Source organism: Rattus norvegicus, chromosome 8, assembly GCF_021556685.1.
Source record: "Rattus norvegicus strain SHRSP/BbbUtx chromosome 8, alternate assembly SHRSP_T2T, whole genome shotgun sequence".
NCBI classification, from domain to species: domain Eukaryota; kingdom Metazoa; phylum Chordata; class Mammalia; order Rodentia; family Muridae; genus Rattus; species Rattus norvegicus.
The window spans coordinates 129760001-129770543 of record NC_141541.1 but is presented as its reverse complement, the minus strand read 5'-3'; the positions used below and the strand labels follow the sequence as shown (position 1 = coordinate 129770543).

Here is a 10543-nt window from a genome sequence, read left to right as displayed (position 1 = left end):
GGCCGGGGGTGGAGTCCAATGTTTCAATAGTCTGATAGTATCATTAGAATCTCTTCATTACTACAAGGACACTCAGAGCAGCTCGGAAAAGGTGATTGGCGGAAATGAATGGCCATTAGGTGGGAACGTTTTCTTAACTAAAGCGTGCAAAGCCAGGCAGGGGTGTAGCTCAGGGATAGAGCGAGTCTCTGGCACGTGTAAAGCCCTGGGTTCAAATCCTAGCATGTTAAGGGGTGAGGGAGCCCAAATCAAAAACACATACATATATACTATAAAATAACTATACAATATACAATAATATTTTTATAATGATAAAAAGCACACAGCACAAATCTTACAGGAAATGACTCACTAATCTGATGTCTGAACATAAAACATTTGTAAAAATTTTTAAAAATGAGAAAATGAAAAGAAGAAAAGATAAGCCAGAGACTGTGGAAACCCTTAGGACGTTCCATAAATGGAAAGGAATCGTCTCTGAAAAACAGAGGATATTCACAGAGGGCAAGCAAAGGTCAGCTACTTCTGAAGGATTGTCACATGGACAGAGTAACTGTAAAGCAATGATAAAAAAACATTATCTGGCGGTGGGTCTGCAGAGGCCTCTCATTGGTCACTGTGAGTCACGTGGTTGATCTGCAGGGCCCTCTCATTGGTCACTGTGAGTCATGTGCAGGGGCCTCTCATTGGTCACTCTGAGCCACGTGCAGGATCCTGTCATTGGTCACCGTGAGTCACGTGGTTGATCTGCAGGGATCTCTTATTGGTCACTATGAGTCACACTCTGCTCTGGTGTCATGGCACTCACAAGATGTCTCCTTTCTTTCCTTGTCTCTTTTGCTACCCGCCTGAACTCTGAGGGAAGCCAAAATTCCAACCTACATTGACCCTCAGTTTCCTCCAGATTTGGCCCACGGTGCTCCACAACAGTATTTAACAGCCCATAACATGCATCAAACGTTTGTGTAAATGTCTTGAAGTTGTCAACAGCAGCTTCTTTGTGGTAGAGACTTGGCCTCTTAATCCACAGAAGTACCTCCGGGTAGGTGCTATGAGTCTTATTTTGCAGATAAAGAAATTGAACCTTGAGTGGTTGAAAGGCCGTCCAGGATGGAAGCCTGGCTCATATTCAGGAGAGGGGCCTCCTGTGGCACCTCTCATCTAGTGTGTGTGTGTGTGTGTGTGTGTGTGTGTGTGTGTGTGTGTGTGCGCGCGTACATGAGCATGCGTGCCTTTGTCTCCAACTCACTATGTAGCTGGAGATGACCTAGCACTTCTGACCCTCCTGCCTCGATCTCTCAAGTCCTAGGATGAAAAATTTATGCCACGAGGCCTGTCTCCTTTTTTTTTTTTTTTTTAATGTGAAAGCCCTGCAGAACCCTGAGAATTTGCATAGGAGGCAGAACTCAGCTCTGCAGAAGCCCTCCTGCACTTTAAGAAGGAAGTGAACCTCAGTGGGGGTGGAGAGCGGCCTCCTTCTGTGGTGTAGGGAGGCCCCTATGCTGCCTTTCTCTCTGAACTCAGGCAGTCTTTGTGACTCTGTGTTCACACTCCTTACCGTGGATCTTTTTCTAACCATCTCTGGCCCAGATCTTACACATGAGGGGGGTATATTACTTGTGGACAACAGGGGGCTCTACAGGCTTTAAAAGACAGCAGCTGTCATGACATAGGCACACCTACACCTACCTCTCACATACCACAACACATACATACCACATACATACCATATGTATACATACCATAAACACACCCCACATGCCACACATACGTGTACATCCATATCTACACATGTACATACATATCACACACATACATACATTCCACACACACCCCTACACACTACCAAACATAAACACATGCATGACTACTACAAAATCCCCACCACACACACACACACATATACCCCCATACCACACACATATACACCCCACAAACCATACTTATAAACCACAAACCACATTAACACCACACACACACACACCCATTCCACACACACATACCCCCATTCCACACACATATACATCCCACAAGCCACACTCATAGATCACAAACCACATTAACACCACACACACACACACACCCATTCCACACACACATAACCCCATCCCACACACATATACATCCCACAAGCCACACTCATAGATCACAAACCACATTAACACCACACACACACACACACACTTGCATGTCAGGTAAGACGGCCCTGGACTCTGCTCCGGTGGCAGCAGCTGAGTCACAGGTGGAGTGATGTGTTCTAACTTGCCTCACCTTTCCCCTGGAGTTGCCAGCAAGGAAGATGTGGGGTATGGGATGTTCAGGCGCTAAGCTCAGTTTCACTGGTTTGTGGAGATACAAGGCCAGCTGCCCGTGGTGTCTCCTCATGAGAGTCTTCAAGGGGATCCAGGGAGAAGGGGCTGGTCAGGGCAGACAGGAGCACAGTCAGGGCAGTCCTCCGGGCCTGTGGGGCAAGAGCAGCTCAGGAAGCCAGCTCTTGTCTTCCTCTCCCTCTGCCCACCCGCCCTGCAGGCTGACCTGACTGCTGTCCCCTTATCCTGGCCACCCATCCTGCATCCTTGGCTCAGTCTTGACTGACTGGCATGTTCTTGTTCAGTGGGCTAGGTGGCTGCATTAGAAGTGGCTGAGACGAGTCAGGAAAACCTGTGGATTCTGTTCGTCTACTTTTGCTGCCAAGCACCACGTCCTTCTTTTTATCTGAAAGCCTTTAAAGCCTCTCCCATTTATCAAGATCTAAAAGGGCCAAAATGGCTGACATGCAAATGCTCCCCAACTCAGCACGCCAGTGAGAAGCACACAGGTGACAGCACACCCTTCTCCTCAGCCATTTCTCTGTATCCACAGTCCCTGGTGAGATCTGTGTCTCCTCAACTTCGGTCAAGCAAGCTGTTAACATCTCCCACCGAGGTCTCGGTTCTCAGCAACACCTTAACAACAGCGAAATGTATGTGGAGGGGACAAACCTAAGCCAGTTTCCCTTGGGGAGAGGCAGATAAAGCTGGATTTGAGCAATGTAATCCAGAGGGAATGTAGCAATCTCATCCAGTGGCAGTGCTGGCTCCAAAGGGAGTTTTTGTGAATATTCAGCCGTGGGACAGGCCCAGAGGACTCCATGACTATCACTAGGGATCCAGGGCTTGGGAGCAGAGAGAGCTCTCAAGTGGGCAAGGCCTGTGCATCCGTTATTTTCACCTTGTCAAGATGCTTGCCGAGATAGTGGTGCATCCTAAAAATATTGTGTGTTTTGGAACAGGTTCTCATTCTGCTAGAATGTTTAAGTGGTGGTACCTGGGTCACACACTGCTGTGAGCATTAAGCAGTTAATGCCTGTCACGCCCTTAGCAAACGTGCAGCACACGGTACATGCTCAACAAGCAATGAGTAGTGAGCTAAGTGGGCCCTGACGGAAAACGAGGAGGAGTTTTTCAAAAGACAGTTGCTTGTTTAACACAGGGTCTCCCTGTGAAGCTCTGGCTGACCTTGGACTCACGGTTATCCAACCATCCTCTGCCTCTCGGATGCTGGAATTAAAGATGTATCCCGCCTCGCCCAGCTCAAAAATATTTTCTCTTCTTTCTCTTTTTAAAAAATTATTGGGGCTGGGGATTTAGCTCAGTGGTAGAGCGCTTACCTAGGAAGCGCAAGGCCCTGGGTTCGGTCCCCAGCTCCGAAAAAAAGAACCAAAAAAAATTATTTATTTATTTTATGCATATGAGTACACTGTAGCTGTCTTCAGACACACCAGAAGAGGGCATCAGATCCCGCCCATTACAGATGGTTGTGGGCCACTGTGGGGTTGCTGGGAGTTGAACTCACGACCAACGGAAGAGCAGTCAGTGCTCTTAACCGCTGGGCCATCTCTCCAGACCCTCAAAAATCTTTTGAGCACTGTCCATATCTTCAAAGTAAGCAACTGGCCTCTCAGCATAGAGCATCTAAAAATAGGCACACTTGTGGGCAGAAGGGGGTCACAGGAGCACTCACAGGGGACCTGCCTTGCCTCTGAGGGGTTTCTGTCTCTTTAAAGCCAGAAAACAATGTCACCACCCACCCAGCCCTGGATGGCTGAACACGGCTGCCAAGATTTCAGCTCTAACAGGGTAAGGAGGTCAGGATCGTTCAGTACTAAGATGCATTCTAAGGGGCAAGAGGGAGGAAAGGATCACACCCACCTCCAGAATTCCAACACTGACACAGGAGAGCAGGAGTCAAGCAGACCCAGAATCTGGGTCGATTGGCATAGCCAAGAGCCTTGACCCACTGAGCCATCTTTCTGTCCCTGCTGGAATACGTTTACGCAAATAATAATGACCTCCAGTCTCCAGGACTGCTTCTGGTCCCCAGACCCAGAGCATCACTTGGTTGTCAGCAGCAGGGCCTGCCTTCAAATTCAAAGTCAGTAATTTGCAGTATCAATGTCCTCCAGAAGTACAGAGCCCCTGCACTCCAGCAGTAAAGGCTTAAGGATAGGCAGGAGACCTGGCCTGAACCCCCACCAACCCGCCACTCTCCCACTCCTGCTAGGGGATCCAGTACTCAGGCCCAAAAATGTCTGGCTCTGACACCTGGGGACCGACCACCAGGGGTTTCAGGAACCTTGGAGAAGGTCCTTTGAATCACAGAAGCTCCTGGGAGGGTTTTCTTAAGTCTGGTGATTTTCTTCTTTTTCTTCTTCTTCTTTTCAAACCCCTCTGAGAAGGAAGTAAGTTAATTGATCAAGCCAAAGCTGTGTGAGTTCCCTTGTTCCCTTTTCTGCAGCCAGATGAAAGTGTGCATCTTTGATGTGTGTGAATTAACACCTTCTTTGGCTCCTCCCTCTCACTGCCACAGCACTTTCAGTGAGAACTGCCTGGGGGTGCAGGCCGAGAGCGGAGCAGGAGGAGGAGGGCGGGAGGAGAGCTCTCTTCCTTTTCTACTATTTTGAGGAATTCATCCCAGAATAGGTAAAGCAAAATAGCATCCTAATTAATATGCGGCCTTTTGGAAACAGGAAGCAGCACACAGCTCCGTGTTACCCTGCAGGGCTGAACCCCACGATCGGCCCCAGCCCACTCTTCTCCATCCTGTAACCTCCTCAGCCCAGCATCAGGGCTTCATAACAACCCCACACACAGCTGGAGAGGGTCAGTGAGGAGGATTTGACCTTTGTCCTGGGTGCGTGAATGAGACGGACCAGGGATGAGGAGGAGCTGGGGAGAGACTACAACAAACCTGGCAAACAGGGAGAAGGGTTTAGAACAAGCCTCATTTTGTTTGGGGGAAGTTCCTCTGCTGAGCCAATGCTGGGCTGATTTGCACTTGCTACCCTGGAAGCTGGAGCTTTCCAGAGACAACGTGGCTCTGTCAAGAGGGGCCATCTCCAAGTTGCTGAGGGCTCTCTGCAGTGTCAGAGCTGAATTCTGAGCTACTTAGGCCCAAGGTTCTTTATCCAACCCACTCTTACCTAAGCCATCCATCCAGGTTCCTTACTCAACCAAATCTCCTTGGTGTAAAGAACCTGCCAGCTGCTTCTCCTTCCTTGGGGATCCTGAGTCCACAGATGGCATGCTCCACCCCCTACCTTCATCTCGCCTGTTCTGACCCTCAGACCACAGATGGTAAGTGAAAGAAGTCAGTCAACCTCCATCCGGGCTGAAGTGACACTTCTGGTGGGTCCCCTCCCACCATCTCCCACAGGATTATCTGTCCCCGGGGGCACACACATGCACAGTCATTCACGTGTCCACACTCACATATGTACAGTCACTCAAACATCCACACTCACACGTGTGCATGCCTGCACCACCTGAATAATTCTTTCTCACATGTTTGCACATTTTTGTAGAACCAATAGCACTTTTGACAGTTGGAATACGAGAGAATTCTACTCTGGAGAAGCCATAAACCTTGGCCATATTAGAAGTAACAGGATCCCTCGATTCGTCCTGATTGAACTCAGAGTCTGCCCCGGATGGTGCGTTCAGGCATAACTACCGGATTCTACTATTTCATCTCTTGGTACCCCCTAAGAGGAGGCAGAGATGTTGGGGTCATCCTTTCCTCCTGACAGTTGAGGAAATCAAGGCAAAGGCAAGTGGTTTACTCCAGAGTCCTTCCTAATACAGTGTGGGCTCCCTCAGGGCTCCTGTTCAGTACTGATTTCCCTGGAGCCAGGGTCTTCGCACCACAGCTCCAGTCTTCCCAAGACCGTCTAGCACAAGAGGCAACTTTAGCTGTCACAGTAGAAGTTCTGGAGATCGCAGGGAGTGACTGTCTAGGTGGCTGCTCTGCCCCAGACTTGGGGGTAGAGGTGGTCATGAGAACGAGGAGGAACAACTCCTGGGAGCTCACAAGGTGCTGACCATCTCTTAGTCACAGGAGCAGAACCAAGGCTATCTGATTTATACACCAACACCAACAGGCGAGCCTCCCTCCAGCCCTGACGTGGACAGGCCAAAAGCTAGTCTTCAACATGGTAAAAGATTTAGGGCACTTGCAAGGAAGTCAGGAGCCCTAGAAATCACCACAACATGAGAACTAAGCTGCACTCGGAGTCCCTAGCACAACAGCCTGCTCTGCAGCACCCTGAACACAGCCAGGAAGGCGGGTTTGGAATGAAGACTCCTTTATTCAAGCAGTCAGTGATGATGCTGCCCGTGGGAGAGCACCACTTCCTGAAGACGCCCTGACGCTTGTCTGGGGCTGGAAAGATGGCTTCCTAAAAGCTGTTGAAAGCCCTGGCTGCTCTTACAGAGGACCTAAGTTTGGTTCCCAGAACCAACATGGTGGCTCACAACCACCTGCACCTCCATCCAGTTCAAGCAGATCTGATGCCCTCTTGTGACCTCTGCAGGTACCATACACACAGGGCACGTGAATATATGCAGCACTCATAAAATGAAAATAAATCTTTAAAAAGAAAAAACCCATATTTATCTTTCTTTGTCCATGTCTGTCTGTCAGTCTCTATCTCTTTGTATTCTCTCTCTCTCTCTCTCTCTCTCTCTCTCTCTCTCTCTCTCTCACAGACACACACACACACACTCTCTCTCTCACACACACACATACACACACACTCATACACAAACACACAAACACGCACACACACACACACACACACACACACAGACGCACACACACACTGGTTCTATATGGGCTAATTCTCCACCCCCATTGCTTTTCCTCTCATTAAAACTAATAATTTTCTCTGCATACAGAACATTCATAGTAGCCTTAGTGCTTTTTAAAAATTCAATGGCTTTTCTTATCAATTTAATTATTTCAACACATTGTTCAAGTTAATTAACTTTTCAGAGTTGATTTAATTTTGTAGTCACAAAGGGTTTTTAAGCTCAAGAAAACTGTTTTTTAAAGTCAATAATACAAAATGAGTGTGTTTGTTATTGAAGTTTGAGCTGTAAAAAAAAAAAGGACATCTGCATTTTCCAATCAGTAGGCCAGCCACCACCCACATGTCGGTCTCTTAATATTTTGTGCATTTCTTTTTTGTGATTTATGCAAATTCGTGTCCTTTTTCTCCCCTGACATCGTGAATATTTTACAATACCATTACAAACCCTAAGTGTAATTTCAATGGCTCCTTAGCATTCATTTTCCTACTCCGTGGGTTGTTTAGGCAGAGCCTAACTTGCCAGCATTTAGCATATTCTGTTCCTTATCGTTGGGGCACAGAGGCAAACACGTCTGTGTGAACCTTTGACCCCGATGCGTCTGTTTTCTCTGGCAACCTCTTAGAATGGAGGTTCCTGGGTGAAAGGGCACAGGCTCACATTCTGGAGTTTCTTGATACCAGTTGCTAAGTTGCCTTCAGAAAAGGGTGGAAGAGTACAGTAGCCACCATGGTGGCCGCACAGACGGATGAGAGCTGGATGAGAGCTTCTTTTGGTAATTTGAACACCGTTCCCCGGCTGCTATAAGTGTGTCGATGGTCTGTCCCCACACACGTTGTGAGCTTAGGCGTAACCCTGCTTCCCTGGTGGTAAACTGTTCAGCAGTTACTAGGCATCCTTTCATCTGCTACACCTTTTACAATGTTTTATTTATTCAATTTTACTGTTTATGTGTGTGAGGGTGTATGTAAGCGCTCCACCAAGCATGCACACGTGGATGCTGGGAATCAAGCTTGCAACCTCTGCAACAAGTGCTCTTAGCCTTACAGAGCCATCTCTACAGACGTCTGTCACATCTCCAACAAACATTTCTCTGTCATTGACTCTAGGCCTCTTAACTTTGGCTTATGAAGTTTTTGGAAAATGAACAGTAGTTTATCGATCTTTTCCTTTTAAATGAGCCAAACATCGAAGATCAATACAAAAACACGCATCGAAGCTTCGGTTAAAACATACAGAGCACAGGAAGGTGCAGATGAGCATTTTACTCTGGTTTGTCTGAAAGGCATTTGGACATCCGGCTCCACATGTAGCTCTTCCTGGGGCTTTTCTTCTTAAATAGCGGGGGTTTTTTGGTTGTTGTTGTTGTTGTTTTTTGTTCTTTTTTTAAATCCCAGCAGTAGTGGTCTTCATTTTTACATTTGATGAGTGCTGGAGTCCAGCCTGGCCACCAGGTCTCTGAGGAAGGCAGTGAGGGGTATGGGATCAGCAGCCGAGGCCAAAGTTTATTTATCTTTGGCAATTCGTCTGTCTCTAACTCTTTAGTATTCTAAGGCCAAAAGCTATGGCTTCTGGTAATAAACTCTTTTTTTGTTAGCAAGGAGATTAAAAAGAAAAAAAGCTTAATTGTTAGGGCTCCCTTCTCTCTGGTCTGAGGACCTCTTGCTGGCCAGGCGAGAAGGTAGTTTGAAGCTCGTTAACTCTTCATGAACCAGAGAAAAAAGAAAAAGAAAATCATTTACACAGGCAAGAAACATAGACATGCACATTCATACATGCATACGTTCTAGTCTGGCCCGACAACCTGTCTTATAAGCCACACAAGTGTTCATAAATATTTACACACACACACACACACACACACACACACACACACACACACACACACATCTTCTTAGACAAAAGTTCTTTAGAAAATTACCTCACAGATAAAATGTTACACCAATGTTATAGAAGGATGTTGATATTAAGTTCAAAGCAGTGTTTCATTCTGTAAGCTCAGTATAAGTTCAAAGCAACAGTTGCACATGGCCTTGCTTTATCATAGTGCACACCTGTGGCCTCATCCTTGGATCTGACCTAGAATGAATATTTTTCCTTGATCACAAATCTGTCCTGAGCCTATCTCTCTTTTTTAGTGTAATTGTGAAAGGGCATTGTATTCCTCATCATACAGCCCTTATTTACTCTTCTACGAGGAGAGGGCACGTTCTTGTCTTGATTCTGACTTTATTACATCTTTCTGCCAAAACAGCTAAAACTGTCTCCTAAAACCTTTCTAGAATTATTTGAATCAAATCATGAACACTATAATTAATTCATCCAGCATTAACTCATGAAAGTCCACTTTCATGCTGTTTTGCAGGAAATTTTTTCAGTAGGATGGGCTGGTGCCCAGGAATCATTAAGTTGTGCAATGTGGTAGGGAAAAGCGTATCAGCGGCAAGAAGCAATCCTGGGATGAATTATCTTCCTGCTTTGCCTCTCAGAGACTGCCCGTTGTAGGCCACGCAAAATGGGTGGGCCATCTCCAGAAAACTTACTTACCTTTAGCCATTCCTAAACGGCTCCTGGCAGATGTGATGAGATTTGCATGGGTTATATTCTGCCGGGCACTGAAGCTGTCCTATTAAGTGTCTGAATTTCTTTCCAGTCACCATGATAGAGTACGTGACAAAGGTAACCCAAAGGGCTTATTCTGACTTAGCACTCTAGAGGGATACAGCCCATCGTGGCTAGGGAGATATGGCAACAGACACGGTAGGCATGGTGTCAGGAGAAGGAAGCTGGCTGGTCACATTGCATCTGCACTCCCCAAGCAAGGAGGAGTGGGAAGTGGACCAGGCTATAAAGCCTCCTGACCCACCCCTGGCGACTCTTCCTTCAGTGAGGCTCCATCTCACTGAAGGTTTCACAACCTTCCCAAACAATGCTACCAGCTAGGGACCAAGTAGTCAAGCGTATGTGCTAATGGGACATTTCACCTTCAAACAGTAGAAAGTGTTTCCCCTCTCAAAAATCCTGTACCCGAGAGCCCCTCTTCCCTGAATCTCAGGGAGGAGTGGCCCAGTCCTGTCTGTGTTGCCCTCAACATTTTGCAATGCAGGCTGTTGGATATGCATGCTTCCCAAGGCTCTAGCCTGAGTCTGGATTCCCTCCACCCACTTCCCTTACTAACAGCCCTACCGCTGGATTTGTAACTGGCTCCCTCTTCCTAACAGATCTGTTTTTATTTTGGTTGTGCCGAGCGTTGAACCCAAAGCCTTACAACATACTAGGCAAGCTTTCTGCCACTGGCCTATACTCCCAGACCGTTTCCCAAGTCTTTACATCCAGCCCACCCGTTCAACCTGTTTTAGATTGATTGCCTCCTGAGGGCCTGTGTGAACACAGATCTCAGAACCCATCATTCCAAA

At 47.2% G+C, this 10543-nt stretch overlaps 1 long non-coding RNA gene across 1 annotated transcript; it reads left to right on the top strand.

Moving 5' to 3' along the window:
• The first annotated feature begins 773 nt into the window (after positions 1-773).
• Positions 774-6923, top strand: LOC102552982 (uncharacterized). The gene is made up of 3 exons (XR_015628168.1): positions 774-1042; positions 5479-5615; positions 5843-6923. It is a non-coding gene; the product is annotated as an uncharacterized LOC102552982 (long non-coding RNA).
• The last annotated feature ends 3620 nt before the right edge of the window (positions 6924-10543 follow it).